General features: G+C 36.6%; 1 long non-coding RNA gene across 3 annotated transcripts in view; it reads left to right on the forward strand.

Annotated features, from left to right (window-relative positions):
• The window catches only part of LOC129144969 (uncharacterized), a 264,783-nt gene extending 263,912 nt beyond the window's left edge, over positions 1–871 (forward strand). For all 3 annotated transcript variants that reach the window (XR_008549872.1, XR_008549874.1, XR_008549875.1), the window contains one exon: positions 806–871. This is a non-coding gene — a long non-coding RNA (uncharacterized LOC129144969). The remainder of the gene's footprint in view (positions 1–805) is intronic.
• Positions 872–18,684: the final 17,813 nt, after the last annotated feature.

Consider the following 18,684-nt stretch of genomic DNA (forward strand, 5'->3'; position numbering starts at 1 on the left):
AAGGCTTAGGAGATGTTTTTTTCTTGGTGGTCAGGACTATGTAATGGAACATGCTCTGAGCATATTTAAATTTACTTTCCCCTTTCTTTTGCCATAAAGAGGAGAGGATTTCTCTCTAATTTTAACCATGAGAATGTAGTTAGGTTCTTAGAGGAGATAAAATTCACTCAAGTATCAGAATCCTCCAGAGATTGGCCCCATGATTTTTATCTCTCCTGTTAGCCCAATTTCCTTCTCCAGGAATGCATCAAAATTATTATTTAATAACTCTCTTTCCAGGTAATGGCTCCAAAATGTCTGCTTCAGGTAGGCTCATCTTGGCTTGTGTTCAGTCTGTGTTCACATCGCCTCAGATTTTGCCTTGAAAGTGCTGTGATTGCAGTTCTGTGATGAACCTAAGAAAAATAATTGATTTTCAGTTTGTCCAGCTTTTTTTTTTTTTCCTGTGAGGGAATGAAAGTTTCTAAGACCTTTGTGTATTGGAGCTAAAACCAGAAGTCTTACCTTATTTATTTTTAATTCTGGTTTCTTTTTACATTCAGGTCTTGTATCATTTTCCTAATTTTATTTAACTGATTTTGAAATATCAGGTTGACAGTTTTATAAATTTTGTGAGTATGGCTTTCTAGCATTCTTCTAGGATGCTGCCTTGGTCCTTATTATCTTTTAATTGTAGTGGAATTATTTGGGATACAACCACTATTATTTTCCATTGTTCATTTTTGCTTTCTAATCATTTTAAAAGGAAATAATTTAACCATATTAATTTCATTATCCTAATTTTCTGTTTTCTTTTATTTTCAAGAATTGTTAAAAGTCACAATGAGATATCTTTTCACACCTGTAAGAATGGCCCACATGAACAAGACCAAAAACAGTAAGTATTGGTGAGGATGTGGCTCAGAAGCCACCCTTGTATACTTTTGGTAGGAATGTAGATAGGTCTGGCTGCTTTGGAAAACAGTGTGGAGATTTCTGAAAATACTAGAAATAGATCTATTCTATGATCTAGCAGTTCCACTCCTTGTATATATCTGAGTAATGTAAAAACACTAGATGCACTTCTGTGCTCATTGTAGCAGTATTTACAATAGACAAACTATGGAAACTACCTAAGTGCCCAAGCACAGATCAGATCAGATTAGTGAATGAAGATGTTGTTTAAATCACCTACACTGTGGTATTTTATTGTGCCAGCTGCAGTTGACAAATGCATCCCTGTATCTATGTCCTACTTAGTTTATATGCTGTCCCTATGAGTTTCTCTGTAGTGTAGGACTTTGTCTTGGAAGAAAGATTTGAATGGTTAGCTTGGGATATCCATGAGTCTATACTGCTTTCACTTCTATACCCCTTACATTTTAGCTGCTGTTTTAAAGTTGACCTATCACATTTTCTAGTGAGTAGACTATTTTTAGGTTCTCCTATTTTAAGATTTGTCAGATACCCTAATCACTTTTTTCTCCTTCTTCAAGCACAAATACAATGAGTCTTGCCATGCCCCACTCTCAGTCTAGTTAATGTGGGATTTTGAAGGATAACTTGGAAATATTAAAAAATGACACTGACACTGCCATTTTTCCAGATTTCTCATGTTTGCAAAGAAAGGAATACATTAGAAATTACTTATTAGTAGGCTTGACATTAATATCCATTGATATTTTAGAATTAAATAAATTATTTCCAAGTATAGAGGAAAAGAAATAGAGATTATTGGGTGCTGGGGGTAATCAGGCTAAATTTCATTTTTTTATAAAAAGGTTAGCAAACTTTTAAAACATCTTGGTCAAAGTGATCTTGATTTTTTCAGTAGTATATAAAAATGGTTTCATTATCTCTTTAATAACATGATGTATTAATCTAGAGTCCTTAAATTGTAAGGGACAGGAATTTATTTCGTGAGCATTACAGAAAGGAGAACCAAGTAGCTTCTGCTCATACTGAACAATGTCCTTCCTTTCCTAAGGAAAGCAGAGATTCAATGCAAAGAAAAATTCCTCTTGATATGTTTGTTTTTTTCCTTGACTCTATCCTCTTATACTGTGACTTCTCTGACATAGTAAAAACCAAGTTCTATAGTTCCCAATTTATGTCTTCCACGAAAATAAAAAAGAGGAAGTTTCTTTTCCTACAAATCTAAATATAACAATCCTGGTAGAGGAGTCAGTTGGCCTAGATTGAGTTGCCTGCCTAGGCTGGAACAATCACTGGGTAGACATTGTTAAGTGCTTCTATTAGGCCTGGGTCAATGGTCCAAGTCTGAGCTGATGGAGGAAAGGTAGTGCAGCTCTACTTAATACTATAGCCATCAAGGGAAAGGGGAGGATTTTGGATAGAAATAGTTTCCTAATGAGCTGTTGAGAATTTTTAGTCAGTATCCAGAAATGATGAATTTGCAATCAATATAGCAATTATAAACTAAGGATGTTGATTAGGTTTGATGACCTATTAAGTGGCTAAGCTCTGAGTGGTAAACAACACAAAGTACTGCTTGACTAAGTCCAATCCTGTAACTTTACCAACTGCAAAGGAATTAACAAGAATATTTGAAAATACTCTTGAAGAAAGCACAGCCTTCATGAGGCATAACTGGTATGTTTGTAGACAGTAGTCTTTAATTTTACATCACAATTTATTGGCATGTGTCCTCTCTCTCTCTCTCTCTCTCTTTCTCTCTCTCTCTGTGTGTGTGTGTGTATATATGTGTGTATATATATATATATATATATATATATATATATATAAATATACATAGTGGAAACAGACACATTGACAGTATATGTTGAGCAGTTTTGACAAGTATAACTCACATTTCAGCCACAATATAGAGTGCTTTCACCACCCAGATGTGCCCCTTTCCATTCATTTCTTCTTGTGATTCCCATCACCATAGATACATTTTGCCTGTTTTTGAACTACATGTGAATGGAATTACATGTGTGCACACTTGTGTGTCTGGAGTCTTTCTCTTAACTTTTTTTTTTGTAGTAAGGGTATAATTTTTATTTTATTTTTTAATTTAAATTTTATTTTTATATTCCCCATACAATTGCAACCCCCTTATTTTGACCCCAAGCCCTCCTTTCCCCACCCCCCACCCCCATAGAGAGTCTGTGGTTCATAGTTGTTTGTTGATTTTGATATTTTCTTTCTTATAGTTATTCTTTTTCCTGGTCCCTTATTTAAGTTTTCTAGATTCCTGCTATGAGTGAGACCATCCGGTATTTTTCTTTTTCTTTCTGGCTTATTTTGCTGAGCATGATCCTTTCTACCTCCATTCATATTGCTGCAAATTGCATGTGTTTATCTTTTTTGAATGCTGAGTAATATTCCATGGTGTATATGTACCACATCTTCTTGATCCAGTCATCTATTTTTGGGCATTTAGGTTGTTTCCAAAGCTTAGCTATTATAAATTGTGCTGCTATAAACGTAGGGGTGCAGGTGCTCTTTGGAATTGATGTTTCTGTGTCCTTTGGGTAAATACCTAGGAGTGGAATTGCTGGATCATATGGAAGCTCTATGTTTAGTAGGTCCAGAAATCTCCACACAGCTCTCCATAGTGGTTGGACCAGTTTACACTCCCACCAACAATGCAGGAGAGTTTCTTTTTCTCCACAACCTTGCCAACATTTGTTGTTGCTAGTTTTTTTAATATGTGCCATTCTCACTGGTGTAAGATGGCATCTCATGGTAGTTTTGATTTGCATTTCCCTGATTACAAGTGATGTTGAACATTTTTTTCATATGCCTATTGGCCATTTGCATTTCCTCTTCAGAGAAGTTTTTTTTTAGCTCTTCTGCCCATTTTTTGACTGGATTATTTTCTGTTTTTGTTGAGCCTCCTCAGCTCTTTGTAGATTTTTGTGATCAGTGCTTTATCATTAGTGTTGTGTGAAAAAATGTTCTCCCAGTCGGTGGGGTTTCTCTTTGTTTTTGTTATTGTCTCTTTGCTGTGCAGAAGCTCTTTAATTTGATGTAGTCCAGCTGTTGATCTTTGCCTTCACTATCACTGCTTTGGGTGATGTGTCTGTAAAGATGTCTTTGAGGTGCATGTCATGTAGTGTTTTGCCTATATTTCCTTCTATGTATTTTATGGTTTCAGTTCTTATGTCTAGTTTTAATCCATTTTGAGTTGGTTTTTGTGTATGGTATGAGGTAGTAGTCAAGCTTCATTCTTTTGCATGTAGCAACCCAGTTTTCCCAGCACCATTTATTGAACAAACTTTCTTTGCTCCAAAGCATATTCTTTGCTCCTTTGTCAAAGATTAGTTGACCATAAATCTGTGGGTTTATTTCTGGATTTTCTATTTGATTCCATTGGTCTGTGGGTATGTTCTTGGTCCAATACCATGCAGTTTTGATTATGGCTTTGTAGTATAGTTTGAAGTCTGGGAGTGTGATGCCTCCATTCCCTTCTTTTTTTTTTTCAGGAGAGCTTTGGCTATTCGGGGTTTTTGGTGATTCCATATGAATTTCATCAATAATTGTGCTATTTCTTTGAAGAATGACATTGAAATTTTTATTGGAATAGCATTGAATCTGTATATTGCTTTTGGTATGATGGCCATTTTAATAATGTTTTTCTTCCAATCCATGAGCAGGGGATGTCTTTCCATTTCTTTGTGTCTTCTTCTATTTCTTTTAACAGTGTTTTATAGTTTTCTTTGTACAGGTCCTTTACCTCTTTTGTTAGATTTATCCCCAAGCATTTGACTTTTTTTTGTTTTGATAATAAAATGATGTTTTTTTTTCTTTCTTCTTCTTCAGATTTATTGTTTGTTTATAGGAAGGCTACTGACTTTTGTGTGTGGATTTTGTATCTTGCCACATTACTGAACTGATTGATGAGTTGAATTAGTTTTTCTGTGGAGTTTTTGGGGTTCTCTATGTATATTATCATATCATCTGCAAATAGTGATAGTTTGACTTCTTCTTTCCCTATTTGGATTCCTTGTGTGTCTTTCCCTTGTCTTATTGCTCTGGCTAGGACTTCCAGTATTATATTGAAAAACAGTGGTGAGAGTGGACATCCTTGTCTTGTTCCAGATCTTCATGGAAATGCTTTCAGTTTTTCACCATTGAGAATGATACTGGCTGTTGGCTTATCATATATGGCCTTTATGATGTTGAGGTATGTTCCTTGTATCCCAAGAATTTCAAGGGCTTTTATCATGAATGAGTGTTGCACTTTGTCGAAAGCTTTCTCTGCATCTATTGATATTGTCATATGGTTTTTATATTTCTTTTTGTTGATGTGTTGGATAACAATGATTGATTTTCGAATGTTGAACCCTCCTTGTGCCCCTGGAATGAATCCAACTTGGTCGTGGTGAATTATCTTATCGGTACATAGTTGGATTCTGATAGCTAAAATTTTATTGAGGATTTTTGCATCAGTGTTCATTATCGAGATTGGCCTGTAGTTTTCTTTTTTTGTGTTGTCCTTGTTCGGTTTTGGTATTAGTGTAATGTTGGCTTCATAGAACATGTTTGGTATTATCCCTTCCTTCTCAATTTTTTGGAAGAGTTTGTGAAGGATAGGCACTAATTCATCTCTGAGATTTGGTAGAATTCATTTGTAAATCCATCAGGTCCTGGGCTTTTGTTTTGGGGAAGGTTTTTGATTACCATTTCAATTTTGCTGCTTGTAATTAGTCTGTTTAGGTGTTCTATTTCTTCTTTATCTAGCTTTGGGTGATTGTAGAGTTGTAGGAATTTGTCCATCTCCTCTAGATTGTTGAACTTGTTTCCATATAACTGTTCATAGTAGTTTCTGATTATTCTTTTGATTTTGCTGTGTCCTTGTGATTTCTCCTCTTGCATTAATGATCCTGTTTATTTGTGCTTTCTCCCTTTTTTCCTTTGTGAGGCTGGCTAGGGGTTTGTCTATTTTATTGATTTTTTCGAAGATCCAGCTCTTGGTTTCATTGATCTTTTGGATTGATTTTTTAGTTTTGATTTCATTTATTTCTGCTTTGGTTTTTATTATTTCTTTTCTTCTACTGGTTTTGGGTTTTTTTTTTCTTTTTCTAGTTCTTTGAGCTTTGAGATTAGGTTGTTTCTTTGAGTTCTTTCTTGTTTCTTGATGTGAGCCTCTATTCTATATATTTTCCTCTTATTACTGCTTTTGCTGCATCCCATACATTTAGGAAATTGGCGTCCTCCTTGTCATTCAATTCAAAGAATTTTTTAATTTCTTCTTTGATCTCCTCATTAGTCCAGTGGTCTTCCAGTAGTGTGGTTTTCAATCTCCATGAGGTAGGAGAATTCCTTGCCTTCTTTTTATGGTTAATTTCTAGTTTGATGCCTTCACGGTCAGAAAACATGCTTGGTATGATTACAATCTTGGTGTATCTGTTGATGTTTGTCTTGTGCCCCAGTATGTGATCAATCCTGGAGAATGATCCGTGTGCACTTGAGAAAAATGTGTACTCAGATTTTTTTGGGTTTAGTGTTCTATAGATGTCTGTTAAGCCCAAGTGCTCTAGATCCTTATTTAGATCTTTAGTGTCTTTACTTATTTTTTGTCTTATTGATCTATCCATTGTTGACTGTGGTGTGTTGAAGTCTCCCACTACGTGTTTTCTCTGATGTCTGTTTTCAAAGATGATAATAGTTGTCTGATATATTTTGGTGCTCCTTCATTTGGTGAATATATGTTAATGAGTGTTATTTCTTCTTGAAGTATTGTCCCTTGATCATAATGTAGTGACCATTGGGGTCTCTTTTTACCTTTTTGAATTTGAAATCTGTTTTATCTGATATAAATATAGCTGTTCCTGCTTTCTTTTTTGGTCCATTTGCTTGTAGGATTGTTTTAAATCCTTTATCTTTGAGTCTATTTTTATCTTTTGTAGCTAAATGTGTTTCCTGGAGACAGCAAAAGGTTGGGTTTTGTTTCTTAATCCAGCCTGCGACTCTGTGTCTTTTTATTGAAGAGTTTAGTCCATTTACATTTAGAGTTAATATTGATATGTTAGCATCTGTATTTGCCATTGTGTTTGTCTTTCCTTTGATTTTATTTATTTATTCTTTTAATAACTTTTTTTTTGGCCTTCTTTCATTGTTATTTGTCCCTCTGAGGTTCTGGCTTTAGGACTCCTTGTAGTATTTTTTGGAGTGGGGGTTTAGTCATAATGAAATTCCAGAGTTTCTGTTTGTCTGGGAAGACCCTTATTCTTTCTTCACAGAGGAAGGAAAGCTTTGCGGGATAGAGTGTTCTTGGTTGGCATCTGTTTTCTTGGAGTCTGTTGACTATGTCCTTCCACTCTCTCCTTGCCCATAGTGTTTCTTCAGAGAAGTCTGATGTCAGTCTGATTGGTTTTCCTTTGAATGTTATCTGTTTCTTCCCTCTTGTCAGCTTCATTATTTTTTCCTTGTCTTGGATTCTTGGGAGCTTTACTATTATGTGTCTTGCTGTATTTTCCTTTCATCATGGAAGTTTGGTGTTCTTCTTGCTTCTTGTATATCAATTTTCAGCTCCTTCTTCAAGTTTGGGATGTTCTCTTCAATTATTTCCTTGAATATTTTCTCTGTTCCTATATCTCTCTCCTCTCCTTCTGGTATTCCTATAACTCTTATTTTCCTTTCCTCATGGAGTCAGATAGTTCCCGAAGTCTTTCTTCAGTCTTTTCCTTCGTACTTCTCTTTCCTTTTCTGTTTTGGTTCTTTTTATTTCTGTGTCTTCAAAAGTTTATTCGTTCTTCCATTTCATCTATTCTGCTTTCATTGCTTTTCCCAGAGATTTTTAGCATTTCCATTAATTCTTTGATCTCCTACATTTCTTTTACTTTCCTCTTTAGGGGCACAATTTCATTTTTCTGAGCGTTGTTTTCCTTAATGACTTCCATCAGTTTTTTCATCACTGCAATTTTAAGTTCTTTTTCTGGAAGGCTCAGAAGTTCTTCCAAGTCAGCATAGTTGCAAGCTGGTGTTTTTTTTTTTTTTTTTTTTTTTCTGTGGTGTGTCTTTTTTCTGAAGCGTTGCTACTTTGCTTGTAGTTTTTCTTTTTCCTGCTGCCTGTCTTCTAATTTGCCTTATGCATTGGGACACTGTGCCGCTGGTACTGGCTGGCATCTTTTTGGTGTATTCTTTTGGGAGTTTCAGAAACTGGCAATCCAAACGAGTCAAAAACTGTTATGCCAGAAGTCTAGTGAGGCAGTGTACTTTGAGTATGTTAATGGTCACTGTCACAGAATCTCTCCTCCTTCTGTGTTTAGTTACAAATGTGTGTCTTGAAGTCCCACAGACTTCCCTGGAGGTGGGGCAGCTGGATTGCGCTCTGGGTTCCAAATATCTGGATCCTCCTCTGGGCTCCAACTTCCTGCCAGGTGGGACCGGGCTTGTGGGGGCCTTCAGCTCACCTCTGACTGCACAGGGAAACTTCTCCCTCCCTCTGGCTCCTCAGGGAGCCTTCTGCCAAATTCAAGCAGTCTTTATTGAAGAAAGGTCCCTATTCTAAAATGACACTTTGGAGACAGGCACACTCTTCCACACGCCCGGTCTGCCCTGGCTGTGGGTGCCCACTCCCCCTTTGGGTTTGGACTGCTGGCCTGAAGGGGCCTGGCATGGGCAAACTTCCCAGCTCACCTCTGGCTCCTCTGGGAGTCTTCTGCCAGTTTCAAGCAGTCTTTATTGAAGAAAGGTCCCTGTTTTAAATAGGCAATGCGGGCACACACTCCCCTGCGTGCCCAGTCTGCCCTGGCCTTGGGTGCCCGCTCCCCCTCTGGGCTTGGACTGTTGACCAAAAGGGGCCTGGCCTGGGTGAACTTCCCAGCTCACCTCTGGCTCCTCCGGGAGACTCCTGCTGGTTTCAAGCAGTCTTTATTGAAGACCAAGAGGTGTACTTTGTAATATTTGTTGACCTGTTTTCCCGTTGCCGGATGCTAAACTTGTTTTCATTATTTTGACTTTTAAGAATGATACTTGTGCAAGTCTTTCTGTGGTTGTGTTTTCATTTTTTTTTGGAAGTAAAATTACTAGAGTGTGTGCCTGTTTCATTTATAAGAAACTTCCCAGCAATTTTATAATAGTCATTGCAGGGCCTCCCCTGCTGGCGCAGGCAGTTTAGCGCCACACTGTGAAGCTATCTGCAGCCTCTGCAGCTCCGGTTCTATCCCGGCCAACTGGCAAGGGTCCGAAATGGTGGGGCAGACCTCTCCTGTCTCGCCTTCTGTTCCCCTCAGCAGTGTATTTCATCAGTCTGCCTGTTCTGCTCCCCGCTCTGTCTCTGGTGAATCCTCTCACCCTCCTGTGCATCTGGTCTATACCCTGGTTCTTGTATAAAATAAATAAATAAATCTTTAAAAAAAAAGTCATTGCATCCACAACAGCAATATATGAAAAAGCATTTACTTTCTATCCTCCTCAACATTTTTTTTAATTTTATATATTTTTTACATCATTTTTCATTTTTGCACATTGTATGCATTTCATCTTGGTTATAGTCCCCGTACAATTCCCATCCCCCCTTGTTTTGATCCTACTCTCTTCTCCACCTGCCTCCCACTCTCCTCCCCCATAGGAAGTGTGTCTCTGTTTTATAGTTGCTTGTTGATTTTGATTTTTACTTTATTATAATTAGCATTTTCCTGGTCCCTTATTTAGGTTTTCTAAATTCCTGCTATGAGTGAGACCATCCAGTATTTTTCTTTTTCTTTCTGACTTATTTCACTGTGCATGATCCCTTCCATCCACGTTGCTGCAAATTGCATGAGTTTATCTTTTTTGATAGCTGAGTAATATTCCATTGTGTGTATGTACAACATCTTCCTGATCTAGTCACCTATTTTTGGGCATTTGGGTTGTTTCCTTAGCTTACCTATTATAAATAGTGCTTCTATAAACATAGGGGTGCAGGTGCCCTTTTGATTAATGTTTCTGTGTCCTTTGGGTGGACACAGATATGGAGTGGAATTGCTGGATCATATGGAAGCTCCATTTTCAGCAGATTGAGGAATCTCCATACAACTTTCCTTAGTGGCTGGACCAGCTTGCACTCCCACCAGCAGGAGAGTTCCTTTTTCTCCACATTCTCACCAACATTTGTTGTTGCTACTTTTTTAATATGTGCCATTCTCACTCTAACCGACATTTTTATTAACAATTTCTTAAATGTAACAATTCTTCTGGTTTTGTCTCATTTGGCTTTTATTTTGCATTTCCCTAGTAGCCAATGTTATAGTAGATGTTATAATGAATTTAGCAGGACACACACACACACACACATAACGTATCTAAGTGTTCCAACCATTTTCCAACATATTTACATATTTACATTATTTTGTATGTAATTTCATTTTTTTAAAGATTTATTTATTTATACAAGAACTGGGGTACAGGCCAGAGGCGTGGGAGGGTGAGAGAATTCACCAAAGACAGAGTGGGGAACAGACCAGAAAGATGGACCAAAAAAACTGCTGGAGAAGCAGGAGAGGTCTGCTGCGCCATGTGGGTATCTCCCTGGCCGAATGGGAATTGAACTCGCGCTTCAGGGACTGTGGACAGCTTCACACGTTGCACTCAACCCACTGTGACACCAGGGAGGCCCTATAATTTCTTTATTAGATATTTGTATTATTCGTATTTTTACCTGGTGATGAATTTTTTAAGGTTTCATTGATCTTAAAGTATATTTATTTCACCTTTATTTTTGAAACATATATGCTGGATATATAGGATTCCAGCTACATATATTTTTCTTTCCTTAATATTTCAAAGATATTGTTTCATCATTTTCTAGCTTGCATATTTCTGATGAGATGTTAATAGTCATTTTTATCATTGTTCACCTTGAGATATATTTTTTCACTGAATTCTTTTAAAACTAACTCTTCATGTCTTATTTTCAAAAGCTTGATTATGCTGTGTCTGGATGAAGCCATATTTGCATTAATTATATTTGAAGTTTATTAAATTTCTTAAATTTCTGAGTCAATATTTTGAATTAAATTTCAAAAATATTTGGCTAATACTTCAAGTACCTTTTTCTTTCCATATTCTGTCTCTCCTCTCTTCCCAGGACTGCAATTACAAATATATTAGGTGGCTTGATATTTTTTCCTTTAGCTTACTCCAGTCTTTTCTTTTTCTCTCTGCTTCAGTTTAAATAATTTACTTGTCTTTTTTACTTATCTTTTATTCCAAAGTATTTAATCTGATGTTAAAATTATTTAATGAATTTTGAATTTCAGATATTAGAACTTCCATTTGTTTCTTTGTTATAGACTCTTTTTGCTTTACATTTGTTATATCTTTTTTTTTTAATTCTTTATCCTATTTAGAGAATTTGTTTTAAAGTAATTGTTAACTCCATTAATTAGGTCATCTGTGTGTTTTCTTCTAATAACTTTGTTTTCTTTATTGTGGGTCATGTTTTCCTATTCATCATTTTTTATTCTATTGTATGTAAAATGATAGTGGAAATTGGTGAATAATTTTGTTTTTATTGTTTATTTGTTTTGTAAGAGAATGCAAGTCCCTTTCTTTGTCTAATGGTTACAATGAGGTTCTGCTAGAGTAAGTTTTTTGGGGCTGTAACTGTGAGCATCAATAAATTCTAACAAATTAGTATTTAACCTGTTTTTTGTTTGTTTGTTTTTGTTGTTTATTTTTTTAATAGAGGGGATATATATCTGGATTTGATTTCAGGAGGCTCCATAATCAAGGAACAGGGAGAATGTATAGGTTTGTGATTTTTCTTTTGATTCTGCCCTCCATTGCTTTTTTCTTGGCAAAATTCAGTGGTTGCTTAGGGAATGAGAATGATTGGACCACATTATTTGTTTTTACATATGTCACTTTTCCCAGATTCCAAAAATTCCCACCAGCACCTGCTGTCATTTAAGGCTCAACTGATGTCTCCTTATCCCTGTGAAGTCTCTTTGTTTACATGAGGCTTATTCTACCACCCAACCTCCTCTTCTCAGACCTGGAAGAAGATGCTGAGGCTCTTTCCTCACTAATTAAGGGCTTATTTTTCTCTAGAATTCAATTTAACAAGGTTTATTTACACTTCCTCTTTGCTGTCTTCATATAAAAGTATTGTTTCTATTTTGTCCAGGCTTTTCCTGTGATTTTCATGGGATCACAGGTATTTCACATTCTGTATCCTAACTGAAAGCAAAACTTTGACAAACAGTAGAAAGATTTACAAAAGTGAGAATGAACTTCAAAATGAGACCAAAATACTATTTTACATATGAAAGCAGCACTATTTAGTTTGGAAATTCTTCATAGAAAATGTATAAAACACAAAATGGTAGAATAAACTTGATACAATTATAATCTCATTTTGCTAATCATTCTTAATCTTTTTAGTATGTATGTGTAATATAAAAAAGACACTAAAGCATCTATAACTAAACATTCATAAAAATTAGGGTAATATTATGGTAATCATTCTGTTATTAATTATTAAAATTTAGGTCAGTTTATTTTGTTTAACAATATATTTAAGTACCAAATATTCTAAGTAGTAAGAATAAAAAAATGTATATGACCCAGTTCTTAATCTCCAGGATTTTGTAATTTATTGGCGAGACAGAGAAGTGTACAGCAAAGTATATGATGATAGTTGCAGTACTATTTTTGAATACAAACAATATGCTATGGGAATTTAAAGGTGTGAATAATTGTGTGTATAGTGTGAATCTATGAATTATCTAAAGGACATCTGATCAGAGCTTTGATATATTTTCAGATTTTCATAAGGATGGATATGGGTGTTATATTTCTGTGTGTGTGAATGTATGCACTCAAGTTTGCACAAGGTGAGTAGTTGCTCAGTGGGGTGGTGAAGACATTCCAATCAGAGTGAGTAATACAGAGGCAGAAACATTTAGGATATATTCAGGGAACAGCAAACGGTGTCTCATATAGCTGGGAGAGTCTGTTGAAGAGCTAGTATGAAAGTAGTAGATAAGGCTAGACAGGAAGATGAAACAGGTTATCAAAGCCCATGAGGTTGTGCTCTGCCAATTATTACCAGTCATCCCTATGCACCTTGCTTCTCCAGGGAGATATTTCAGGAAACATAAATATGTCTGTGAATTAGAAGTGTAGTTCTACCAACAATGTAAATGGGGAGAGACCAGACAAGAGACAGGGAGATTAATACTTAGGCTGTTGTATATTAGCTTAGGGTAAATAAGAAGCTGAACTTTCAGGTCATGGAACATAATGTATGAGACGCATACTTAGGTACCAGGGTGCCTGGGTTTCTATCCATGTTTTTGAAGTGCTTAGACAGTGCCTGGCACTCACTAAAAAACATGTACTTGTTAAATAGAAAATAAATAATACTAGTAAATAAAACGAAAGATGTAATGACTAAATGAAGATGATGTGATACATGTACACCATGAAATACTATTCAGCTATAAAAAAGATGAATTCCTGCCACTTGTGACAACATGGACAGACTTGGAGGGGATGATGCTGAGTGATATCAGCCAAAGGGAGAAGACAATGATTAGATAATTTCATTCATATGTAGATACTGAGAAACAAAACAAAGGAACTGACAAAATGAAACTAAAACAAAGTTTTGAAATCACTGCATAAGGGAGGCTGTTACAAGGGATAGAACAAAGGAAACTGGAGGCTTAATTGTATTAGACAAAGGGATATGGGTGCTGTGGGGTGGGGGGTGGTGATGCGCATTTGAAGAGGTATGGACCTATTTCTCTGTGTCACATAGTGTTTTATGGCAATGTTACCTCAAAAATGCAGGAAGGGAGGAAGGAAGAGAGAAAAGAAGGAAGAAAGATGTAAAAGAAGTCATATATTGGGCGATTTCAGAAGAACTGACAGGTGTTTGTTGATTTTGCAGACAGGCTGTGACGACATTTTCTGCTTGCTGAGTAGATGTGACACATGATCCGGAAATGATGCAGGTATCATGTTTTGCTTTATTTTTATTTTTTTTCTCAAATTATGCTATTGAGTAAAATGGGTTTACATCTTTTCATCTGTTCTGTGGGTTGTAGATTCAAACCTCTACAAAAGTAAACTTTCCCACCGTGCCCATCACCAGTGCTCCTGCAATCCTCCACTGTGCTCCATTGTTTTAGAAGCAAGAAAATAAGTGCAGTGTAATGGACTATTTAAGATTTTTTTAAAAATGAGTCCTATGTGACCAGGATTGGAGATATTTGGTGTGAAAATAGTTTACATAATGAAACTCACAGGAATCCAGTGACTGTAAGTTCCCTGGGAGTAAGGGTAGGCGGAGTTAGTAGAGAAGTGATGGACAACCTGCAGGTAGCCTGAGCTGGACTACATTCTCAAGTATGGTGTTAATTTGCAGGCTGGTTATGCCACAACGGAATGTAGCCAGAGAAAAGTGGCAGAGCAGTGAAAAACCAATTTGCTGTTAGATTTATTGAACAGTAAGAGTCCTGGGAATATTTCATCTGTGCATTCCTATAGCACTTTGTTCATACCACTTATATTACATAACATCACTTTGGGGGAGAGTTAATTACTTGTATATCTGTCTCTTCCAGTATATTATTATGTTTTGAATTATTCAGTATCTCCTCTGTGCTTGGTTGACATAGTAATATAAATTATTGCATTCTGTTTCCACAGCAAACTTATGTAGAAACTATCATAAGAAATTCATTATAGAATGGGTTTTTTTCAATATACAAATATAAGATCAACACATAATTCACAAGAATGAGATAAAGCAAAATCAATGAAAGAGGGAAGAGGTTATATGGACCTCATAATCACATACTTAAAAAGATACAATTTCAATAAGAAGAAAGCTTGATCATTTGTAGGAAAAAAATACAACAGAAAAGAGGAAAGTTTAATTTTCTGGTCCCAATTGCCAAGGTTCTGTGTAAGGAAGAGGGTTTTCAGCGCTCATCTTCAGTTGTTTCTGTTCCCACTTACAAAATCACCTTTATGGTATTATGAGTGCATCCAGATTCCTTTAATGGCTTGATGTCATTAAATATCCAATTTGTGCTTCCTTTCTTCTCTCTCCATGTTCCCCTAACAAACTTCTAATCCCTGTGTTTACCTATATGGAAAAATCTTTCATTATGTGGTTACAGGTATTTTTGTTCTGCTCCACAATATTGTTTTCAGATAAATCAATAAAGTAGCTTCTGAGTAGTGTTTTGGCTTTCCTGAAGCCTGACTGCAGAAGAGCATGCTGTTGAGCATATGGCCACCACATATTTCTGGTTGCGTGCAAAAGGGATTTCTAACTGTAGATCAGTACATTAGCATTCTGACTTCTGAGCCCATTCTGTATGTTTCATTGTTCATGAATCAGGCTGTCAGGATCCCACCCATGATATGACAAGAATATGCTCCCTTTTTTAGAACACATTGCTAGAGAAATACATGCACATGTGGTTATAGGTATACATTTTACTTTTATTGTTTTAGTGCATGAGATAAAGCATGGTGTAGATTCTAAGTTGCATGAGGCCCCTATCTGTTTTGTTCAGCACTGTTTATATTTGGTACATACCTTTGTGTGACTCAGAAGTTTAATCACTGACTTCCAGATTGACTAATCAAAATAATGCAAATAAATAAATATGTAAATAAAAATGAAATAGAACAAAACTAGAAATGATGGATAAGCAAACAGAAGACAAAAACAACAGAGTTCAAATAAGTAGAGATAAGGCTGGAGACAGTTTAAGCCAGGGGATAGCAATTTTTTTGATAAACTGATTCTTGTGAGCCTAGAATAAGTTTGTCACCACCACTCAATTCTGCAGTAGCAGCATGAAAGCTGCCACAGGTGATAAGTAAACAAATAGCATGGCTGTGTTCCAGTAACACTTTCAATAAGTGCTGGGCCACATCTGACTCAAAGACTAGTTTGCTGACCTCTGGTATAGACTATTACAGCCTTGAGTAAGGATGATGAGGAATTGAATCGTGAAGCTCATGCTTGTAAATGTACAATGTATCAGAAGGAATCCAAGTTCAGGAGTGCTGGAGAGTATTCATCACCTGTAATTTCCTGTCTACTCACTTTACACGTCCCCACACGTAGGGAGAGGATCCAGAGGATACTTCACAAAGTCACTTAGAAATGTGCCAGTGGGGGCCATTGGTATTTTTGAAAGGCTATGTAGTGGCTACCTTTTGTAGAGGGAGAAGCTGCTTTTGGGCGAGCCCTTGAACTTCAGCGGAGATTCCACATTGGCGGGAGCCCAAGACCAACATGGTGATGTAAAGTGCCAGGAACAAAGTAACATGTTAGCCATAAAGGGAAGCAGAGGTGAAATGAAAATCAGGGTTATAGCCAGCCTTGAGGGGTCTTTTATATTGGCTTGTTTAATTATGGTTTCCCTATGGACGTGTGATCCATTCTGTGAGTGTTGGAAAATATTTTCCACCAGAACCCCAGTGTGGCTAAATAGGCTCAAGTACAAGCTGTACTTGCAGGAGGGAGGAGGCTTATGTATGTGATTAACAATAGAGATGTCCCTTCATGAGGACTGATATAAATGCTGTCATTGTCTGGGCTCTAACCAGCCTACAACATAGACCAGCATTGTAGGAGAAACAGCCACCCAACTGGTGGCAGGTTGGGAAGCTTCCATCATGCAGGGGGCAATACTTTCAACTCAAGAAGTGACCATTCATTCTGTGTGTGTGTGTGTGTGTGTGTATATATATATATATATATAATATATATATTTATTTATTTATTTTTCTTTCCTGCTAGCAATGCTTTTGCCAGTAAATCTTCTAGGACTTAAGAAAATTCTGTCTCACTGTCAAGATTTTCAATACAATGTTGCATCTAAACAAGAAACTCATTTACTGGGAATAGAAATATAGCAAAAATTATTATCAAGAAATTATTAATGTTGCCACACTTTTTGCCAATTACTCAGCAATAGTTTGACAAATAAAAGACTCAGTTACTATGCCTATTGGGTGAAATACTTTTAAGACATTGGCATTATCCTATTGGACATGCTTTTGACAAGCAGCCAGTAAACATGGGTCTAAAAACCAAGAGATGAAAGTTGGAGAAACACCTCTCATTATGTGTAGGATGAACCATTAAATAACTCAGGCTTCCTAAAGCTGAAACTTTAGGCTCTAATGATTGAGAGATCATAATGTTCAGGACAGAAAAACTTCTACCCCGAGAATCAACAATTTAAGTCCATTGAGTGGGAGCTGCTATTGCCACCTGACCATATTGGGCTACTCATGCCACTAAAATCACAGGGGGAAAAAAGGGAATTTTTCTGCTGCCCAGGGTTACTAACCCTGATCACTAAGAAGAAACCAGGTTGTGACAGCAAAAGGAAGCAGGGACCACTATACATGGATTCCAGAAGACTGTAGTGGGGAAGGGCTCTTCATTCTTCCATTATCATTTTTCCACAGTAACATTTTGTTACTCTACATTTTGTTACTGTAGAGTAATAAAATGAAAACAATGCTTCTGATAATTCATATTCATCACAAATTCATCATGTGTCATTCTTAGCTCATATAGAACATTGACCAGCTGAGGGCAAAGAGAACATGGACTAGTTAGTAGAACAAGGAAGATGTAAGTATCACTTATGTTCCTGAGACCAGATTTAGAATTGACGACTACAGCAGCTGTGCAAATTTCTTCATGCCATTTTACATGTATTAGTTTAATTTCCCTTTCTTTTACAATTTTCTTATCCTTTATAACATAGTGCTTGCTTTTAGCAGCAAATTTAGTCTTTCTGTTGCAGAATATTCCAGTGGCGGTTTTAATGAATGAGAAGAGGAATAACATTGTCCAGAGATGGGATTGTAACTTGGAATTTGTTTCTTCCCTTTTGGGGAGATGAGAGAATTTGGGTTTTTATAAAGAATACTTGCACTTTATAGGAATTTGCAAGTTGTTGCTGTGTGGAGATTTAAATAAAAGTGAGAGACTCTATTGGGGTACTGACTCACCCAAAGTACAGATTTTGCTAGTGACCTACCTCTTTCTCAGCATCAAGCTTACATTTAAATGTTCTACTCTCTGAATATGAGATTGCTATTCTATAAACTACACTTTCCAGAGTACTTTGTAAATCCCCTTCCAGTTGGTTTTTGCAAATGGCAATGACAGATGGCAGATAGGAAGCAGAAAAAATGGGGAGAAAAATTCCATTCTGTTCTGAACTCTGTCAACTTCCATAAGCAGTTAAGTACAGCAATGGTTTGACTATCTTTTTGACATTCAATTGTGGAGGCTCCCTCCAAGTTCCAGAACTAGCTGGCCACTCCCCTTTTGGTGGTCCAAGCACTGGTTATACAGTATACTTCCCTCCAGGGAAAACTGTTGCCATATATGCTGTGCTGACTTAGAGATCTGAGCACCAACCATGAGGTGGCCCCTCTGCCAAGTTCCTAGGTCCTGCAAGTGCCAACCCTTCCTAATGGTGACCATTGCATCCTGTAGCTGCTAATCCTGAGTTAGCTTGGCTCCTGGGATAGTAATTGCTTCCTGTAGGTACTAATATGCATTACCCAAATTTCCAACCCTTTTAGCCTTTCAACCCATGATTATCAATCCCTGTATTAATTTCCATTGGCTTAAAATTCCTGTACATTTTATCTCAGTATTTTATTTTGGGGGCGCTAGACCCTGATGGAAGACAATCATTAGGTATGATTAATCTTTAATTATTAGCTATTAGCCCAATGCTGGCA

Source organism: Talpa occidentalis, unplaced genomic scaffold, assembly GCF_014898055.3.
Source record: "Talpa occidentalis isolate TD23 unplaced genomic scaffold, MPIMG_talOcc4v2.1 talOcc4.8, whole genome shotgun sequence".
NCBI lineage: Eukaryota > Metazoa > Chordata > Mammalia > Eulipotyphla > Talpidae > Talpa > Talpa occidentalis.